Genomic DNA, 21,113 nt, shown 5'->3' on the forward strand with positions numbered 1-21,113 from the left:
AGCTTAACCGGACTAAAGTGGATAAGTTTAGAGTAATTATTGACATTAAATACTTTTGTTAAACTGTATAAGGATATCACTTTATCACTTCTCGGTCTAAAGTCTAAGATTTTATTGTTGGATTTAACACGGATTATTGTATTCACAGCACAGTCTTTCTATCTCACATTCACCATTACCAAAATGCTTTACTTTGTTGTGCGAGGGAATTGACCCTGAACTGTTCAATTAAACGTTTATCGATAACTTTTCGATGTTTCCTTCTTTTTCTTAGCAAACAATATACGGATCTCTTACAAAGATTACAAATAAAAAAGTAACAAAACTTACTGCTGTGAGTTCTGGAACCTTTTTACAATAAAAAAAAAAAATAAAAAAAGACACTTGGCGCTGAAAGGAATCTCCCTTCACGTTACGTAAGTACGTGGACAGCAGCACCAACGGAACTAACAATTACATAAACTTTGGCGGTATCCATTGCCCCATTCCCAAAAAACCATCTAATTTAATGGCTCCGTTGCACGCTTCGCCTTTTCGCAATTGGTCGCTGCTAATGCTGCTCGCGCGCTCACCAATTTCCCAACGACGGTTTTAAAGATCAACCGTTGAAAGCCGTCCCGCGTGGGCGCCTTGGACGGATGTGTGTGGCGGTCGGGAGCGCGTGGCAGAAGGAAACAACATCTCAACATTTATGAGTCCATAAAATTTATCAATGCTGACTGGAAAAGTTCAAACATTGACCGGTGAGCAGCAGCACACGATCGTGACCTGGGTGAACCGCGCACTCTTTCTTACACCCGCCGAAGATCATTCGGGTTTCGACCCAATCGGGAAATGGCGGGGATGGAGAGCAACAAGCACAACACACATCTGACCTCGGCGATGGGTTACTTAAAAATAGCGCCAGACATGTTTTCCTAACCGAGATTGCTTGCAAACACATACGGGTGGTGGTGGTGGTTTTTTTTCTTGCTGTTTATGTTGCTCTCGCCTCATGCTTCTGCCGTTTTGGTAGTCTGAATTTTTAGAGCTTAACTCTACAATAAATAGGGAAAAAGGCACCAAACAGTCCACACAAAAAAGTAAAATTCCACAGGGGAGGTTAAAACCGAGACTACCGATAAGAGGCCGAGGAGCAAGAAGGGGTTTCGCTTGGGATTGGGTTTTGTGATGTAAACAATAAACCGCTCTACCATTCACCATTTGCGTCCATGTGCCCGAAACGCGAAGCCCTTGCACTTTTGCGGACGGCTGCTAGAATTTGTGTATATCTGGCCGGGTGCTCCAGAGGGATTGCGCGCCCCGTGTGTTGTAGTACATTATTTTCCTTTGTTTTGACAGCTTGAAAATTTATAATGCTTTCGCTCCGGGGCAGTACGAACTGAAAGGTCCGTGCCCGAGCGCAACAGGTGAGAAAATGGATACCCCATGACCCCTGACTGGATTGTGAGTTTTGCGGGCGTGAACCTTATGCGTTTCGTTCCGATCAGTTTTATTTCAATACGATAAAGCTAAACGAGGGAGAGAAAACACTAAATAAGGGGAAGAAAATAGATAAGGAGGAAAAAAACACTACCAGCATGAACAAACAACACATACTGATGTGAATCCAATAACCGGCGTCCAGTTGAAAATGTGCGGACGAAAGTGATGTGCTTCCGCCAGTGCGCTGATTGACAGGCGGACGATAGGTTGTGCTGAAATGTGAGACAGTTTAATGTGCCGCTTAAATTTGTTACACAAACACTGGTCCATGATTTATCCAACCAGGAGATCGGCGATAGGAAGAGCAAATATTTTTTAAGCTTATGCTCGCATGTTCAGAGATTGTTTTTTTAATGTTTTTTTGGAAGAAAAAGTTGCCATTTCGTAGCATATTTTATTGAAATGTTATGAGCAGCATGTTTCATTACGTCATGGGCAGAAATATTTAAAAAAGGAAACAAAATTATCAAACAAATTTTTAGAAAATTGTGAAATTTCTTATCAAATAGATATAATGGTTTAAAACCAAAAATGATTTATTCAATCTATTCTGGTTCTGGTTTTATTGTCAAGTGTATTTACATACCATGTACTAAAATATAACTACAAGCATTTCACTTACATACACTACTGACCATTCATTGCTATTGAACAGGTGCGGCACATGTGGAGGATTTGTAGAGTGATTTTGATCGAATGAAATCACCCTCAAGCCTCTTAAAACCGTCCTCTACAGCACCGCAGCTCACTGAAGTGCGTGTGGTTAAACACTGTTTGAAGTTGATTTGGTCTGCAGCAGCAGCTGTAACCCACAGACCGCAAAACCAATTTCCTCTATCGATAGCGATATGATGTGTGGCACTTTTCATCTTTTCTTGTGACGTGAACGTCCATTGGTATCCTTTGCAAAGCTTTGTAATGGAACAACGTTTACATGTAGTAGAAACCAATAACAAAATTTGCATCCACTCAAGGTGGTTTGTATGGAAATGAGTAGTTTAAAAAAAAAGTTTTATTTTTATGTTGGAGATTTTGTAGTACGTTAAGAGTGGAACTATTTTATGTAGTTATAGTTTTTCTCTTTTTTTTTAAATATCACACCATAAAGAGGACTTTTCAAGGTTTCTATCTCTTCAATTATCTGTAGCTGAACACCTTCATTCTAGGATTACGGTTCAGATAAGATTTGATACAGTTCCTGTCGAATGAAAACAGCATATCATTTAGATTCACATAAATGTTTTCTATACTTATTCGTAGTCGTTTCTATGTACGAGGGTGCGGGGTTGATAGGATCAGACGATGACATGAGTTTGCATGCATAATATCCAACGCCAAAAATTGAAATAATTTGATTTTAAATGTAATTTTATATTTATTTCAAACAATTAATCCCATAGAAACAATGGCAAAACATTGTCACTTTTGATCTCTTGAAAGATGTCAGTTAATTAAGTTGTACTTTTTTTATTTCCATAGAAGAAGTCTTTATCAATGCTTGTAATAACATTTTTATTAATTTCATTCTTCTTTTCGTAGTGATTTAATATCACACGTTGCATTCTACAAAAAAATAGTAAAAATCGTTCACAGTACCATCTGCTAGAGAAACACCAGGCGGCTCCATCAATCACGCCTACGATCCTTTCTTCGGTTTCTTTAGTGTGGTTGGAACAAATTCACCCAGCAGTCAAATTGTCAACCAGCGCGCGTGTCATATCGGTTATTACCGTCACCATTTCTCTCTCGTATGCTTTCACCTCTATCCTCGCATCGCTATCCCAAATGTGCGAAGTATCACATCTTATATCAACCCCTAATGAATATCATCATTTGCCAGTTAATTACCGTCTAGTTAAGTCGATCCGGTCCGTTCCAGCATGCCACCGGGTATCGTGACACATGCGAGCGATTCCCATCTGCCAACACCAGCGTCACTGACCGGCCCCACTCGCCGGGAAAATCATCGATGAAAATCATCGACCATAAATCATGACCGTGAAAATCGAAAGCCAAAGCGGCCTGCTTGGCTAGTTGAGCTGAAAAATAAGCATGATCGAATAGAGGGAAGAAGACGAGAAGAAAAAAATCCTAAAACACCACAGTTGTCGACTAGATAAATTGCTCTCATTTCATCGGACCTGTGCCATCGATCATCTTTCCGTTTCCCCGTCAACGTCGGGTAAACCGATCGCCGGTTGGTGGAAATTCGCTTGCAAACAGGCGGCCTCAGGTCGCGCAATGCGAGACAAGGCCGCACGCGAACGTCCCATACGTGGGTCTCAACGGGCCAGAGCGGCTGACAGCGATGGTTACAGTCAATGATGACATCGTGCCGGCAATGGGTCGGAATGCAAACGAACACTGAAGGTCGCGCGCAGCCAGGGTAAAAGGAGCTCCTATACAACCCCGTACAATGGTGAAGGAAATCCGCGAAACGATTACCCACGAAATCTCAATTTCGCTTTGGCATCGGGCCGTGCCATGGCTTGACAGCATATAAAATTCCCTGTCTCTTCAGCCAACAGCCCGTTTAGGCAAACAGTGCCCCGATCTGGGTGAGTTTTCCGTACCGATCTTCGCACAGACAGCGTCAGGGAGAGCGGCGGAATGGTTTGGTTAGTGGTAGAGCCGGAATAACACCATCCTTTCGACAAGCGGCAGCAGTTAGACAGCTTCGTAGTTTGCTGTGCTGGGGGAGTGGTTTGCGAACAGGCTGCATTTAATTATTTCTCATAACAACGGCTCGAGGCGTGCTCGGTCCGTAGCGTCGTCAACGTCGGATGTCTTGTGGTGTGTGCCGCTTTTATTATGCTGTCATGTATTTGGCGGCCGACAAACACTCACTCACGTACAAAAACACACACAGAAACATTGAGACGCTTGTCCGGGGGAAGCGGTTTGGGGGTTTGTGATGAGCGATCGGTTTGTTTAAATTGCGAGAATCAATTCAAAAATAAATAACATTTCCGATTTCGATTTCGTTCGATAGAGGAATGGTAAAGTATTAGACCAATAGTGCACTGGGGAGAAGAAAAATAACAGGCTAGTAGTAAAATCTATGGCTATCCAAATGAGGACGCTTGAGCGAAAGAAATGTACATTTTATCATGAGCTAGTTCGTCCAAAAAAACAATGGGAAGATGAATAAAATAGTAATTATTGTAATAATAACAGGATGGTGTTTTTTTAACACATCATCAATTTCTGTTGAATAACCGTTAAAGGTCAGTAGCTTTTATGTTAAGTTTACTTCAAACTTTGAAAACTTCAAGAAACGTCAAATCGGAAACCCTCCTGTCTCTCTCTAACTGTCATTTTTTACCCGATCGGGGAGTAATCCTGTCATCCTACATAAAGTATTTCTTTAGTACAAATTACTTCTAGTCTTTGCCACCTTTAAATAGTTGATAAACATCACAGGGTTTTAATTAAATCCAGTTCCAGTGGGTGGTCACGTGAACTAAGAAATCGATCGGACTGAAAACGATGTAATACAATCGCTAATGTCTCTATTTTAAATTTAAAATCCTCACTCAAAAATATTAATACATCAAAGCTACGTTGATTGACCGTTTGATCTAGAAGGGTAATTACAGCTACGGTGCTGAATTAATTGACAGTATCATAGTAAAATGTTTTATCCATTTCTCAATTCGTTCATTTCGAAAACCCATCACAACTCCTAGATGATGAGTGGAATATTCTTAGGAAAGCATTTTCACCCTTCACCAACCATAAAAACAACTAACGAACCCTTTTTGAAAGCCTTACCGTTCGATTGCTTTCAAGAAAGTGTGTCATACGAACGAAAAAGAAAGCGTATTTTCGACCGTCGACAACAAGAAATTAACGAATGCTTCTTTAGAGGAAGTTTGTAACGTATTCAACGCTTCATAATGCTTCGTCACACTTATCGGAAGGTTAGATACCTTCCCACAGCTTTACTTTACACGCTGGTGCGAATTCAAAATCTTGAGATCTCGCAAAACCGTTTGCCTATCCGGTTCGAGATTTCCTGGAAGGGTTTTTTTTCTCGCCCAGCGAGCGTTGTCTCGCTCGTAAACGGGTGAGCGCGTTTTCGAGGTGATCCGATTTGTCACCAGCGCCCGAAGGCAGACGGAACCCGAATCCCGGACGCATTACACGGTTCGTACGTTTCTGCTTCATTGGTCGTCTTCATCGTTGCTGTATATCGGCACGGGCAAGGGCCAAGAGGGGGACATATCCGGTTGATACCGCCCGTCCACCCACGACCGTCGAGAAACCATTTTGTTTTGGTTCGTTTCGTACGAACCTTATTCACCGTTTTGTCTTGTTTCATGTACCACCCCACAGGACAAAAGCACGAACGGTCGTGTGGTCCGGTTTTTTACTCTCTACTCTGTAAAGATTCCCATCACACACCATGGTACACCAGGCTTTAGTCAAGCAGTAGGCAGCAGCTGTTTCTGCGGCGTCGAACCCGACGTCGTCGATATTTTCCATTCCGTCAAACACGGGACGATCAACAACCGGTCCTATAGTTGGCCGGAGCATTTTGCTACTGGTGAATCGTTCCCACCTCTTCCTTATTGACCGACCATTTGGTCGACACTTGGAACGAAATACAAAGTTTTCCTACCGCATGTCGTGCGTTCCCTTCTGTCCCTTCCCGTTCGGGTCTTTTCTTCCGTTTGAAGGGATCCATGTAAGCGTTGGCGGGATTGCTCCATGGAAATTGTGTCACTTTAAGTGTTTTTGCTTTGCTGCTTCCTTTTCACTTACACAACTAAACAACGGACCAGCTTCAGCACAAACACACACACACGCAGCTTTTTTTTTATCTATTTCGTTACAACGCTTTTCCTTAAAGGGGAAAAAGAAAGAAGCTTCACCGTAGTCACACAACTAGCGAAGGACTAGTGTTTCTAGCCCACCCCGGGCTCAATGTGTGTGAGAGTGATGGGGCGAAGAATTCTTCCCAGACACGGATGAAACGTTGTTGCTCCAGCAGGATGCTGATATTGTTGCTGTGTCTGAACGATGGGAACGAATTGGAAGCAGCAGACGGCGGACCGTTTTTCTGCACTGTACAACCACTTAAGAGGCACCAACGGGCCACGCGATGGAGCATGATGCACAAGGCACGGTCGGTCGACATACCGACCAACGGAAGCACACTAGCATTTTCCTATTCGGAAATGGACAATGTTTATTCGGTGCTGGTGATTCTCAACCGAATCGTGGTAGACAAAATCGGGGTACAGAGAGAGAGACAGAGAGAAGAGGCATTACAGTGGCATGGGAATAGTGCCACACGGTTAGAAGAGCCACTATCAAACGATGGCGAAATGGGGGTGTAGCCTTCGACCGCTTTACCCGATTGACCCTTTTAACTTTTGTTGCCGTTCATAGAGAACGCAAGACGCACACACACCGATCGCCATTTGGGAATGAAACAAGCGAAGCTGAGTATGTGTTTGTATGAATCCATTCCTTACCCATGCTCCTGCAAAACAGGCGGTCCTGCAGCTTCCCGGGGGCAATATACGCTCGTACGTCGTTCGTTAAGCTAAGTGAACATAATAAACGGAACGTAACATAAACATACAACCTTCCCACCTTCCTTCCCGCCCCGAACGCTGTACGTGTGCGTAGTACAAGCGCAAAAAGGGTTTCCCTTCATTGCCGGATGAACGGAAACTGGTAAACATGTAAGCCAACACCCTCGCATTAAACGCCCCGGCTCACACACTACCACATAATGGTGCACTGCGAGGCGTGAAACAATAACGCGCGACTGGTAAATAATACAAGACTCGTCGTGTGGCTTCGTTTCGGGAAAGCAAAGAAATGAATCAAGTCGATTACCACCGCCAAGTGCATGGTATGTTTCCCTGTGCATTTGTGTGCGTGTGTGTGTGTGTGTCACCTGGTACAGCAACATGTGCTGCAGAGATCTGTGACTCCCCGGTATCAAACGGCCTTACCTGAAAGGTGTTGGGCTACCCTCGTTGAACGAATCCTGCGCTGCGCCGATAAAGCTCCAGTGAATGATTTGGTATTGCTGGCGTTGACACTAATGGTTCACCTTTCCAGTGCTACGATAGCACGCGAGACACACGCTTTTATAAAAAAAAAGATATTTTTTTTGTGCTTTGTTAAAACCTCACCACGATACACTGGCTGGCACGTGAATGGCGCACACGTTAAATTGAACTAATAGAATTAAATTGAAAAACGCTTTTGTACACACGTTTCAAATTGTGCTGAAACTAGCACAACAGATCACACTAACAAAAACCACCCCCGTTGGTACACACATACATCCGAACCGAGGCGAATAGGGAACCGCTGGGAACACCGCCGTAAATCTTCCCGTGAAACCATGCACTGGGAACCAACTGTTGGTAACTGGTAAGCGACTAAACCCCGACACGACTGTGTACCTCCTGATAGGGAAATTCAATTAAACATCACTCTGCTCAAAATCCACACCTCATCTGACCTCGCTCTCGGTGGACGTCATTCGCCAATTCGGTCGGAGGACGCCGAGCAAAAGGTGTCGTAGGTTACACGGGAAACTGCACTAGATGAAAATCGTTTCGCCCCCCCCAACCTTTCGCACATACAAACGCAGTTTTTCACTAAACACACATTGCAGTCACTGGCGGTTATGGTGATGTGCTGTAGCAGCTGTAAGGATTAAAAGCAGTAGCAGCGACAGCAGTCAGGACACTCGCAGGACGCGCACGACGAAGGCGACGAATTGTCCGGTCTGTCCGTATCGCACGAGCTGCTCACCGTAACTGAAGCTGAATCGCGGATTCTCTGCCCTGTAGCAAGATCGTACAGCCACCGCTTTTGATGGGTCAGGATAACCGAAAGCACCACTGTGACACGTTCTCGGATGTTCTCCCGTGCGGCGAGATGCTCTCCCATTTGCTCTCTCACAGGACATCCGCTTATCTGGCAGCCTTTTTAAGCAGTTAAATTACTCGCGAACTAACTGGTTCAATTGATAAATGCTTCCAGCTTCTTGCTCGCATGTTCGAGGATGTTGTTTGTGTTTCACCACCCCCGTAGTGTAGTGAATCGGTTCGCTCGTGAATTGTATTATCCTTCCGGTACTCTCTGTTTTGGGGTGGTTTGGTACCATTACTCTCGCCAATGCGTTCGTACGAAGGCCCGTCAAAGCTGCTTTTCTCCGAACCGAGCACGGAGTCGTTTAAGTGCCGTTGCATCCGCTCATGTTTATCCTGATAAGATGTTTCTTTGATCATAGAGCGATAAGGAAGTTTGCTAGGAGTAGGAACAGTGTGGTGTGGAAGATTGCTCGATGTTGAATTTTCTTTTTCTTAAACTAAACTACCAAATGGATGTAATTTTAACACTTATTGTTAGCAAATAGTGTATTAATAATATTAAAAAAAATATGTTTAAATTCCCTTGATTGAGGTTAAAGTAGTTACAAATGATAAATGTTGTTAGAGGTAGAAAAATATTTTTTAAGGTATATTAACGTTATATTACAGCTCAGTTTGCCAATAAACTCATCCTGCATATGTATGCCATGAAATTATCCCTGCTCTTTGTCCTTTGCTCTTTGAATTTTGGTCGCACCGCGCTTTTATACCATTTTTATATCCACGTTGCCACTTTCACTTTGACGCTCCTGTCAGAGTGCTGGAGAACACAAATATTTTAATACAGCTCTACGCATTACAGTACATTTACAACTAATTTTTGAGATTAAACAACATGAATTTTTGAATGTATAATAATTTAATCTTATATCAATACGGCCAGGCCGTTCTATCTAACTAAAAAAAAATTAATCTTAAATAAACTTAAAAATCTCGAAAAAGAACGAATTACGACGATATATCTTTGTCATCTCAAATTCGAAAAGGCATTTTCATCCCAAGGAGGAGAGCAAGCTCATAAAATTATAGCAATGTCCTTAGCTTTTCAGCTAAACACCCCTGCGAGCTTTACGGAGCTTTCATTGGTCGTCTATTGAAGCTTTTAAAGGAAAGCTTCATACAATTCGTATACATACAATGTTTTTCATGCAAATGGGTTTAATTCACAAAATGGGACATGAATTATGAAAACTTTTTGTCGCCCAATTTTGTGGCTCATTTGAAATCACAGCCACTTTATCATTGCACCGTTAGTTGAAATAAAAAATGTTCACTTTATTTCTTTTTCCTCGCGATAACAAACATCCGGCAAAGCAACGTGATTTGTAAAACAAAAGACTCTTTGCACTTTGAACAATGTGTTTGGTTTTTGCATATAATTTTACCTATTAGAAAGGTTTCTTTCTTTGCAGTTTTTCTTCTTCTAAACTTCTACTCACGTATTCGCCGAACTTTATTTCCATCTAAAAGAAGAACGTTTACGACACAACGCGGCATAGGTAAACTGTAACGCGTTTAATTTTTTTTTTCGTGTATTTTTACTGCAGTAGGAAAAAAACTCATCGGTCGACCAGATGTTGCATTACGTGAACGCACCAGTAAACGATTTGTTTAAGAGATGCCGTAGTTAGTAACCTGACTTACATCGGCTGAGAAGGTGTAACACCTTCCGGTCATGGTGGCAAAAATTGTAGAAAAAAGATGATTGAAAAAACACCAGTACCAAGCAAAAGTTGCTGAACTACGTTTTATTTTTTCTTGTTTCTTTGTTTGCTTGCTGTTTTTTTTCTTATGTTGTTGTGATAGATTCGAATGCTCTAACGGCTGCCTACAGAAGACGGGTTCAAACCAAACAAGCGTGTGACTTTCACCCCAAAAACATGTGCTTCTCAAGTGACGGAGAAAAAAGAAAACCCCCTAGCTGAAAAGCAGACGACTCCACTAAAAGTCTTACGCTTTGGGGAGGATATTTTAGGGCCTCCGTTTTCTAACCACCACCCGTCCCCGAAAATGGGGAGCAAAACTTTACTTGTTCAATGGGCCAATTTACCAAACGATGAATGGTCAGTGAAGACGGCTACCATTAGTCCTTTTCCTTTGCTTTTACTCTTGCTCTTATCGGGAAACCGAGAAAAGAAAACATATGACATGGTAGCGGCACCGGAAGAAGAATGGTACCGTTCGACCCATTTTCCCAGTTCGGCTTCATTGTTTTGGTAGTACCGCAGGCGGAACGAAGTCAGTTGGTGGGAAAATTCAATAGTACGTTTGTTTGTTTACTTGTTTACTGATCAAAGAAAAACGAAATCTTATCGCCTTCGAACCGACTGGCACCTACAAGCCAAGAAGAACAACATCGAAGATAGAAAAAAAATTGTTCAACCTACGACTGTTACGTTCCGGTACGCTTCATTACCTTTTTGTGTGTGTTTCTTTTTTTGTGGGTTTAAACTTCTGCTCAAAATAAATTCTTTTGGCAATATGTTTGCTCAAGCGATATATGCTCCAACGCCCGTGAGCTGCAGCAACAGCGTCAGCTGCCAAGTAGCAAGACACAGGAGTATTTCCATCCATCAACAGAAAACAATAATTTTGGTGCTATTGTAAAATAGGCAATATTAAAGTACGGTTGTGGTTTTCATATGATGATGTCGTAAACCTGTTTTAACCACCTACCCGAAAGTTTGTTTCATGCAAATATCCAAAGAAATATAACAACTTATTATTGAAATACAAAAAAGTGTACATTTTTTTTCACAGAAAAATTAACAACATGAGTGTATTGAGACAATGTTAACTATGAATTATGTAATTAGTTAAATTAAGTTATTTAAGTAACATATCGTGTTAATTATAAGTCATTAAAGATTTACAAGTGTAAGGGATGATTCAATTATTACATAACGCAAAAATTATGAGTTCTTGAACCGTTCCTCGCAATCGTAACAATACGTAACGCTGGAATCCCTCCTATGCTATTTGCGTAATCATATGACGAACTCAGCTGCCACACATTCTTTCACGTACATTAAAAAGAACTTTTAACAGGTGTTGTCATATTAATGGACTTTTGAATAATTTACTTTTGATCTATCATTTTGATAAACGATCATATCATAGAGATTAAAAAAATCGCACAAAAATTTTGCTTTTTGTAATGTATCTAAAATAAAATTAAAATTTATAAAATATTTGTTTACATTTCTGAAAACTAAGAAAACATGGTCATTCTGTGGCCAGATCTGCTGGAAAAATGCTTTGTTTTGACAAGTGCGCCTGCTTTGACACTAATCGAAACGTTGTCAATTATTTTAATAGTATGCAAACTATTATACTAAATGTATTGTTCAACCAGCGAACAATTAAACAGAAAAAAGGAGAAATAATAATAAAAAAATAATAATCATTATTTTCCCAAAGGAAACAAGTGTTAACATAAAATTGATTTTAGGATTAATGGATCACATTAAAGAAAACGTTGATCGTACAAGGTAAAAAAGAAACAATTCCTCTCCCTAACCAATACATTTGCCAGCGAACAGTTTAAATCCTTTCCTTTGTATCGTTGCTGTAATGCATCGCGTTTCGTTGTTGGGTGCTTTTATTTTTTATTTGCCTGAGGGGTACAGAAATAAAATCCTTTTAAAACGACTCGCTTGCTGCGCAACTGAGACCGACCAGAACAAATTGAAGTAAAGGTAATGCTTTTATGGTGCAATCAAATGAAATCAAGACAACAAGCGTATAAAACCCAAAAGGGGTGGACGGTGTATTTACTCTTCTGTTTTTTGTTTGTTTTATTAGCTTTCAAATAACGTCGTGAAGTTACATCCGCGGGAACAGAGATATGCAATCATTTTATGAGCAAAAATTTTTTTCAGCTTCAGTTCAAACGATTGTACCCGGCCACAAGCAACGTTTGAAGAAAGTGAATTTAACTAGACTTTTGATTACATTCACCGTTTGCCATAAGTCACCATTGTTTGGTAACTTCGATATACCGGGCGGGGAATACGGTGAGAGTGGTGCTCAAAATTCATAAACATCACGTGGAAGTAGATAAATAAATTGACGATAACACTAACGGTCGTCCGTGTGCTAGGAAGAAAGGGACGATGAAGGTTACTCTGACCGACCGAAGCAGTCGGTTGAACATCGGAAACAAGCGCGAAACGGAAGGTGTCAAGTGCCCGTGCAGGTAAGAAAGTTGATAAATTATTCATCATGTACTCGCAACGAGTTGCTCCAGTTGCGATCGTACGACCTGGGTGCTTTGCTAGTGCGTTATTGACAAGGTGTGTGTGCCGATTTAATGCCTTAACCTCACCCTTCCGGTTCGCTTCCGGCGTGTGGAAGATTATTCAAACTTTCACGAACCATGCAGCATCCAGCGGTACCAAATTATCGACGAACGGGTGGAACTATATGTCAAACGCATGTTAGTCAAATAGCTAACGACAGGGTGGAAGTGGAAGCTTGTTGTGCAAGTTTGCTATTGCTGTAGATAATAGTAATACTACATTCCTTGCTTGATAAATAATTCTCATTTTGAGCCACGTGCACCAAAGAAAGTTCCGATTTACAAAAGAAGCTGCTCCTTGTCGTAATGGACCACTCGATTACGATGGTTTGAGTCATCCTGTCGATATGGATTTATTGTACATAAAGAAACTAACTTACCTTACAATCAAGAAGGCACGAGTTACACCATCAAAATGTGTCGACCCAAAACTGACAGCACGATCAAAACCATGCCTTCAATATACTTTCTTTGGCGGTTCGAATAACTAAACGACTAACTCACACTTAGTACCGTGTAGCTGCGTTGCAGCTGCACTATGGTACCAGTGACCTTCGCTAAAGTGCATGCTCATTTGCACCATGGCACAATCGCGCACAGCGAAAGCAGCAGCAACTACATCAGCTAACGATGAAGCCAGCTTTCCATGGGACAGATCAAGCGAAGGAAGGAAACATAACACGTACCCGAAAGGGAGCGGGTGTACGGAATCACCGGAAGCGGACTGGGTTTTGTTAATGCCGAAGAATTCCTACACATTTCCTGCAAACCTGCACCTTGGCTGTGAACGGGGTGTACGAGAACGGATAAATCGTTATGCAGCTACAGCATCCCACGATTGCCCAACCCCCACACCCCATTTGCCCATTGCGGTTTTTTGTTGTTGTTTTTGTTTATGTCTCTTTATAGGGGTGTGTGTGAGGGGGTTGATGCAGCTCCCACCACCCACGTTTTTCAGCCACGGGTAAAAATGGGAATTTAATGAGTTTCATGAATTTATTATCTGCTCCACTTTCGATTTAGTGACAAACCATCGATGCTGAACCACGAGCGCTTCTGTCACCTTTCTTGTGGTGCTTATGGTGCCACCCCATCATTTGGGGGTGTTGGGGAGGAAGTGTTTGGCGAGAGTCGTGCATGCATAAAAATGGAAGCGGCGAATGTGCAACAGTACGTACATAGGGTTGGTCGGTGGGCAACATGAAACTGCGAGCGTTTTGGCTTGCTTTTCAGTTGCTTAGCGACCTTTTATGCCTTTGGCTTGGCATTTTTGTGTGCCAATTCGTGTACGGAAATGGTATTTCAACACACAAAGAGTAAAGTAAAAATATAGGGCATAATAAAACGAATTTCCTGTGGTATTGTTTGACTAATTATAGCAACACTACTAACATATGGACATCGATTTTTTGTTATACTTTTAGGACATTTTGTTTTTTTTTTGTTCATATAATGTTAATACATTATAATACTACTATTTCTTAAAGTTCGACATGAGCTTATTGATTGAAACGGAAAATTACATTATACACAACTTACTTTAGTTGATAAATATTTCCTTATCTGAACAGTAAAATCGTCACCTTATGTCGGGTGTACTCGACCGATGACTGTACATTTAAGTGCAACTAATTTGATTTTTTATTGGTCACATTTACTTATCCATACAGGCACACATAGCACTGAACGATACTCACACGCTGGGTGCTCCGGAACACCGCCGGATTAGTAACTCACGAAGACTCGATCACTCAGATATTCCCGAACAGTCACATGAGATTTTTGTTCCGTTTTTTCAATGGTTTGTAACAATATCAATAAATTATTTTCTCGGAGTTATTTCAACTTTTTTTTTATTAAATCGTTTTTTCATATGAGGATATCTGTTGTTTTTAATCATATAAAATTTAGTAGGTATGTATAAGAAATGAAACATGTTTTCGTGTAGCAAGAATAGCTCTATAACAAATTGAAAACATATTACTCATGTGTAATAGTTTTGCTTTAATCTTTGTTTCTTTTCTTTTTTTGAAATCTATTGACCAATCTTGTGACATCCGTAACTTGAGTTATCCTTATTGATCTTCGAGTGGCATGACCAAGTAGAAATTGGAACTAAAAATGAAATCATTTTATTTATTTACAAAAGCACATATGATATGACGATTAACTGAGCTTAAAAGACAATGTATAAGGAGCAGTAAATAAACATATAAATAACATGATTAGTCGACAGCTTTTGAGTATTTGCACCAAATGCAAAGACAATCATAACTTATGCCAGATAAAACACTTATTTCCTATTCCATTTTTTTACGCCGTTCCACAATCATGCGGCAAAAGGATATTATTCAAAACACCTATATGTGACCGGTTTTATGTGTTCCACGAATGGCCTTCTATGCTAAACGTTACAATCATGTCTGGCAATGTCCCTTAACGCTCCCCGAATCCTTGACGATGTAATGGTTTTTGTTTTTTGTTTTATTTACATAGCAATCATACCGTCAGCAAAAGATCAATTTCGCTCCGATGCCTAACAACTGCTGACGGTTATAATTATTTATGACCCACTCCGATCATAACAGCTATCGACCGTACCAGTGGGTATTTAAGGGTGCCATGTTCGGCACTTCATTAAAAGCAAGCTCGCCCCATTCCATTTCGACACGCTCCTGCGGGACTGTGGAAAACGCATCCGACCCGAATATGGACAACATCAAACATTACGACAGACAATTTATACACGCCGAGTGTGTTTTGTTGCGTTTATTTTTCCTCCACAGAGAAAAACCATCCAAAATGGTGCCGAAATTGATGAGCGTTCATCAGTACCCCAGGTTTTGGCCGCATCGCACAGCGTATGTGTGTAAGCGACAGTGCAAATGGAAGTTTTATATCCGCACGGGCAGCCTCGGCAAAGCGTGTACGAAGCAAAACTATCGTTTCGACGAACGGTTCGCAATCGGTCACCTAATAGTGCTGGTCGTTTCCCGTGCCAAAGCTATTTAGATTACCATCATTACGAATTACGATCCAAAGTTCGATCGGATTCCACTGTCCAGTGGGAGTTCGAACCATTCGAAATCGCTCCGGCAATCAACACTTGCTTAGGGGTTGGTAGCTTAAGTGCATGGTAAAAACAGTTTAACGTTCGTTAAAATGGTCCAATGGCCAAAGCGCTCCACCAGTCACGGGTTTTTCGGGTCTTCCCGTGAATTACAACACGTTTCAAAACGTATTTTGTTGATCGCCGAAATGCTACAACACATCATGCGCAGGGATACTGCACAAGGATAACCGTTTACATAACGGTCAAACGACGATATCTCTGCATCAGTGTGGGGGCAATAAGCAAAAATCATTAAAAGCCATATCGAGTTCAGATTCCTTTGCTACATGTATGCAGAGCCCGAATATCTGAAATGTTGCGAGGTTCGGTTCGAAAACATGTGTAACCCTTTGCGAAATAGGATGTAAAGTTATGCACAGTGGTTCTGTAAGTTGACATAAAATTGTAGTGGAATAAAATATTTTATCCTTGAAAAATGTATATTTCATGCATATTCAGAATTCCTGCACAAATAATTCAGAAAATATTTAAAACGTTTGCTAATTTAGGATAGTCAACCAAATTTGCTAGAGTTTGTCAACCAAATTTGCTAGAAAATGAAAAATAAACTCAACTAAACAAAATATTATTACAGTATCTAATATGAAAATTAACGAAAAAAAAGATGCAATATTATGAAGTGTTCGTGACTATCTCAGTTTTATTTGGCAGCGTATTGAAGAATTCAGGAGATACTATAGTAATACGTTTATTTATTGTTTAACAATTTGATTTTACAAAACAATGAAATTCATTTCCTTTATTGGCATCTTTCCTCAACGATAATATTTATGTTTGTTTGTTGTTTGTAGTAGTGTGTATGATATCAGTCTTACACGACAGTTACTGGTTGTTAAATCCAATTTGGACTGTATCCGGTACACAGGACTATCCTGTACCAGCAAAATAAAATTAAGAATAGCTAAAAACAGTCCAATACCTATTGAGATTGTAGTACCACAACAAAAGAGTAGAAAATGGGAGAACTTGAGATAAAATTCATTTCAAAAAATATGTCTATGCACTGCTAAAAGTATGTAATATCACGCATTAATGCCTCTGGTAGTTCCTCCTGACAGGGGCAGCACGGTGGTGTATGCGATCAAATCCCATCCAGACCGTCAGCCCGTAGCAAGGACAGCAAGGACTATACAGCTACTTGGTAAAACAAATCCGAAATGGCCCGCATGACCTCTACACGGTCGTCAAGCAATGAAGAAGAGAGAAAGAGAGAGTTTCTTTTTTCCCTATTTCTTAATATTATCCGCTCAATACAGTGAAAGAAATATGTAAAAATTGTAAGAAATCTGTAAAAATATTAAATCCTCCCATCCCAATATGCAAACATGGGCCCATAGTTTAACAGCATACTCATCACGCACATTCACGGTCATGGGCACTGTTAAATGCTTAATCCTAACAGCATGAACCTTGCCCCTGGAGAAATGTACAGCAAAACTACCGACCCTGTCCCACACGAATAGAGGCTTACTAATGGACCGGTTTGGAGGGATAGTCGTAACTCGATAATACCGTCGTCCATATACCCTTTCCCTGCCCATTTTGCCTTTCGCACAGATATCAATAGCGATAACGCTTCACAGAGAGAGAGACCGAGTGGGTCCAATCATTTCACCACCGAAAAGCATCCAAAAACGGACACTGGGTCCGATTTCCGGCACATGATGTAAGATATAACAAAGTTACATCCACGCCATCTGGTTAAAGTACGTTAAGTAAAACTTTTAGTCTCCATTTTAGTAGTGCGTAATGGATCGCATAAAGACGTCCGTCTAGCCCTTTCGGTCACTTTAGCGGAATTTATTCGTCTCATCGCAAGTTTGGCAGCAGCTTAATAGACTGCCGCCGCAGCCAATGGTAGCATAATTGGCATCGGTCGCAAACGAATGCCGCTCGGCGACCCTCCCAAGCAGGGTCAGGCTGGGTTGAATGTGGAAAATGTGGGCGGTGAGTTCGATACAAACCCTAAAAACCCAACCATTACTTATATTTGTTTCCTTTCCACATTCCAGCCCAGCTTCAACGCGACAAACAACGATTTGCTTCAACACGATTGCAATCGATTTATCTGATTGAATCAACCGATGCGAATAGTGGTGAAATGTGCTGAAGCGGCAGCATTTTTGGGCCACCCCACACCAAATGGAATCACAATTTCCAGTTTTACCAGCGACGTTATTCGTTACCGTTACCACATCGTTCTGGTTTGAACGTTATCGCAGTTGAAGTTATTAAAAATCCGTTTAATCGCCTCAGGACAAGTGGAACATCCATACATAGTGTCTGAAGCAGTGCGTGAGAATACATATACGGCATACACAGACAGGCCAGAAACTGTCGGCTTCTATTTATGCCACCCCGAGGGCACGGGAGGATGGTCCGCTTCGATATACTTCGGTGATGATTGTCCTATCAAATTAAAGTGTCCGCAAACCGGCACAGCATAATTTTCTATTTATCGAGTCATTTTATTGTGTCACGCGGCACCCACGTTGTGTCCGGTGTGCGGATATTTTTGGTCACGCTTGTACAATTCCTTCCTTTTTTACACTGCCCCAGCTCGGGGCACGTTCCATCAAAGCGAACAGGACGATGTCCGGTGTAGTGCGACACGGTAAAGACGGACATCCAAAACGTGGCATAAATACGATCACCAATACACGGGAACACTCCCTCGCAGTGGCTGTATATGTTAAGCACAGTAGAAAAAAAACCCCGAACCATAAGCAGTTTGCGCCAAGGAGCGCTTCAGTGGCAAATGAAGTTAGGAACGAGACATAAATGCGAAAGGTAAACAAGTGGCTAAAAGAAGCAGCGACACTTTTCGTGTCCAAACCACATCGATTATTGCCGTTCTAGAAAGGAAGCAGCTCGAGCGGCATAAAATGAGGCTCCTGCAAAAAAAAAACACCAGGAAAAAGGTGTGAAAACGGAAAAACCCGGAAGGAAAAAGCTGTGCGAAGACCATTTTGTATCCGTTTTTAATGCTTCCGCCGTTTGCCCCGGATCCTTGTTACAGAAATATTTCTGTTCTTTTTTTTGTTGTTGCTTTTTTCGCCAACATTTCCATTCACACGCCCCCTCCCCTCCCCAAAGAGCAAACACACGCTTTTCAAAGCTTTTTGCTGGAATGTCCAAAACCAAAAAAAGAAGAGAAAGCTTTCGGCTCAAGCGTTGATATCCGTTGCGGATGACGAAAATTGAGTTATATCTTCATTTTCTATCTATTAGAAAACGGTGGCTCCTGCGGCTTGTTTCAACTTCCATGCGCCTTTGCGCAATGGTATCGTCTCAACGACAAGAACGATCATGTAGAGGACCGACCAATCATGCTGATGATGATAATGATGATGATGATGGTATTCGTGGCTAAAAGTTGTGAGTTTACCGGTTTGGAGAAATTGTGTGTGTGTGTGTTTCGTTTAGGTTTAGGTCCCTTTCTAGACTGACTGCATTATCGGAAGAGTATTATTTTTTCTAACTCCGATCGTTCCCTTACTCACAGAGTTGTGCAAAAAAAAAGCGAAACATGTTGAAAGTGTTTCGTTGGTAAATTTTTTTTTATTTAATAACACATACAAAGCAAGTCAGTATGCTTCATTATTCAACCTTTTCATCATCTCAGATTCTTATGTCTCATATAGAAAGTAATAAACCGGACAAGTTAGAATGGAAGATACAACAGTAGAAGACGTAAGTTAAAAGCTTCACAAAAAGCCCAAAAAACTGCCCTTTAGTGACATTTCTTAGAGCATAGTTCTAGTAATTGTATAATATTATTCTTGAAAGGCTAAGAAGTATTTCCTTCCTGTTGAGCTTAGGCCTTCAGCTACGGTGTGGTAAACTATGCCTTTGGTGATACAATATTCACCAAATGAAAGACGCTGGTATTTTTGATCAGGTATATTATCAGATGCTAGCCAAGCATAATGAAAGTTAAATTACTTTTTTCTTCTCAATTATGGTGGCTGTTCCATGGCCAGCAAAACAAAATGAAAATAATTTTGTTTACCATGCGTTCGGAGGATGCCAAAATGGAGGACAGTTTTTGGTAAACGGTAAGCAAATTCCATTCAATTCTTACATCTATCCCGGGTTGTTTCTCTATTTCAAAAGTCCAGTAACAAAAATTTGTTTTTCACGACTAAAAGTAAAGTTATTTACCTTTAGTTAAACCTTCCACTAAAAACGTTTTCCAGTGAAATCCCCGTTAAATTTCCCAGTAAAATCACTCACGCTCACAATACAATCTTATCACACTCGAATGAACACTCCTAAAATACTTACACATATGGCACGGGCACATGGGCGATTAGGTGCCTTTTCAACATAAACTTTAATGGATTGAAGTTCTCTTCCACCACTGGTCCACAGGACACTGGTTGCCCTGGTAGTGTACGTGAGTCGTCCAGGTCAATAATATCAATCTCATGCTGCTCCATACAGCCATCCAGCTTGGAGGCTTTTCAATATCCATTTCACCGTAGCAAAGCACTACTCCCCAGTCCCCAAGTGTGGTCTATTTAACCATCGCTCAGCATGTTACGAGGGTTGAGTGAAAACTGATGCATATGATTTATAGGATTATGTGTCAAGCAGACTGTTGACTCCCATCACGCATATATTTGCTAACAAAACATCCAGCAGAGGATGTTCGCTCAGGGTACGGACACTCCCAACCCCAATAGTTGCACACGGTAGCTCTTGGCAGACCTACGCTTTAGTGCTACCGACACTTCGTTGAAGTAGGATGAAATAATAAAAATAAATAAACAAAATGCAGGAAGTTCACCATCCGATTCTCCAACTTTGGGCAAGATTAGCTGGACAGGACATGTCTATGATGGTTCGTTCAAAGGTTTCCCTGGCCCAGCAGGGCTCTTCCCTTTACCACCGCCAGCCACGTTGTGTACGTATCAACAACAATACTACGGCCTGGCCGGAAAGCTTATTACCACCGCACGGCCAAGCACACTCAGCTGGCCATGTTTCCGTTTTCCTTCATCAATCATCGTCTAGTAAAGTCGGTCCGTAAAAGCGTACCGAATCCATCTTCTCCCGATATGGGTGAGAACATCTCGAAGCTTTCACTTCGTTCCCAAGCGTCACAAGCGACAGTCGCTTGTAAAACAGCCACTAGCGGTGAATCGATCTTTCGGTCCGGTTATGGTTATGACAGGCTCGACAGGTTCCATTCTTGCTCAGGACATCATCGTCCCAGCCCGGAGACCCAGGCCGTTTGGACGAACATGTCTACCAGAAATTGGAAGCTGTGGACCGGTTTCAG

At 41.4% G+C, this 21,113-nt stretch overlaps 1 protein-coding gene across 2 annotated transcripts in view; it reads right to left on the bottom strand.

The window, feature by feature from the left end:
- LOC125764274 (uncharacterized) overlaps positions 1–8,305 on the bottom strand; it is a 63,004-nt gene extending 54,699 nt beyond the window's left edge. The window contains exons 1-2 of one of the 2 annotated variants that reach the window (XM_049428328.1): positions 8,087–8,305; positions 7,458–7,686 (exon numbers count right to left, since the gene is read on the bottom strand). The gene's annotated coding sequence lies outside the window, so the exon portion shown is untranslated. Of the gene's footprint in view, positions 1–7,457 lie in introns of both variants that reach the window. The other variant, XM_049428327.1, reaches the window with a different exon arrangement.
- Between the last annotated feature and the right edge of the window lie 12,808 nt (positions 8,306–21,113).

This window comes from Anopheles funestus, chromosome 2RL (genome assembly GCF_943734845.2).
Source record: "Anopheles funestus chromosome 2RL, idAnoFuneDA-416_04, whole genome shotgun sequence".
Lineage (NCBI taxonomy): Eukaryota > Metazoa > Arthropoda > Insecta > Diptera > Culicidae > Anopheles > Anopheles funestus.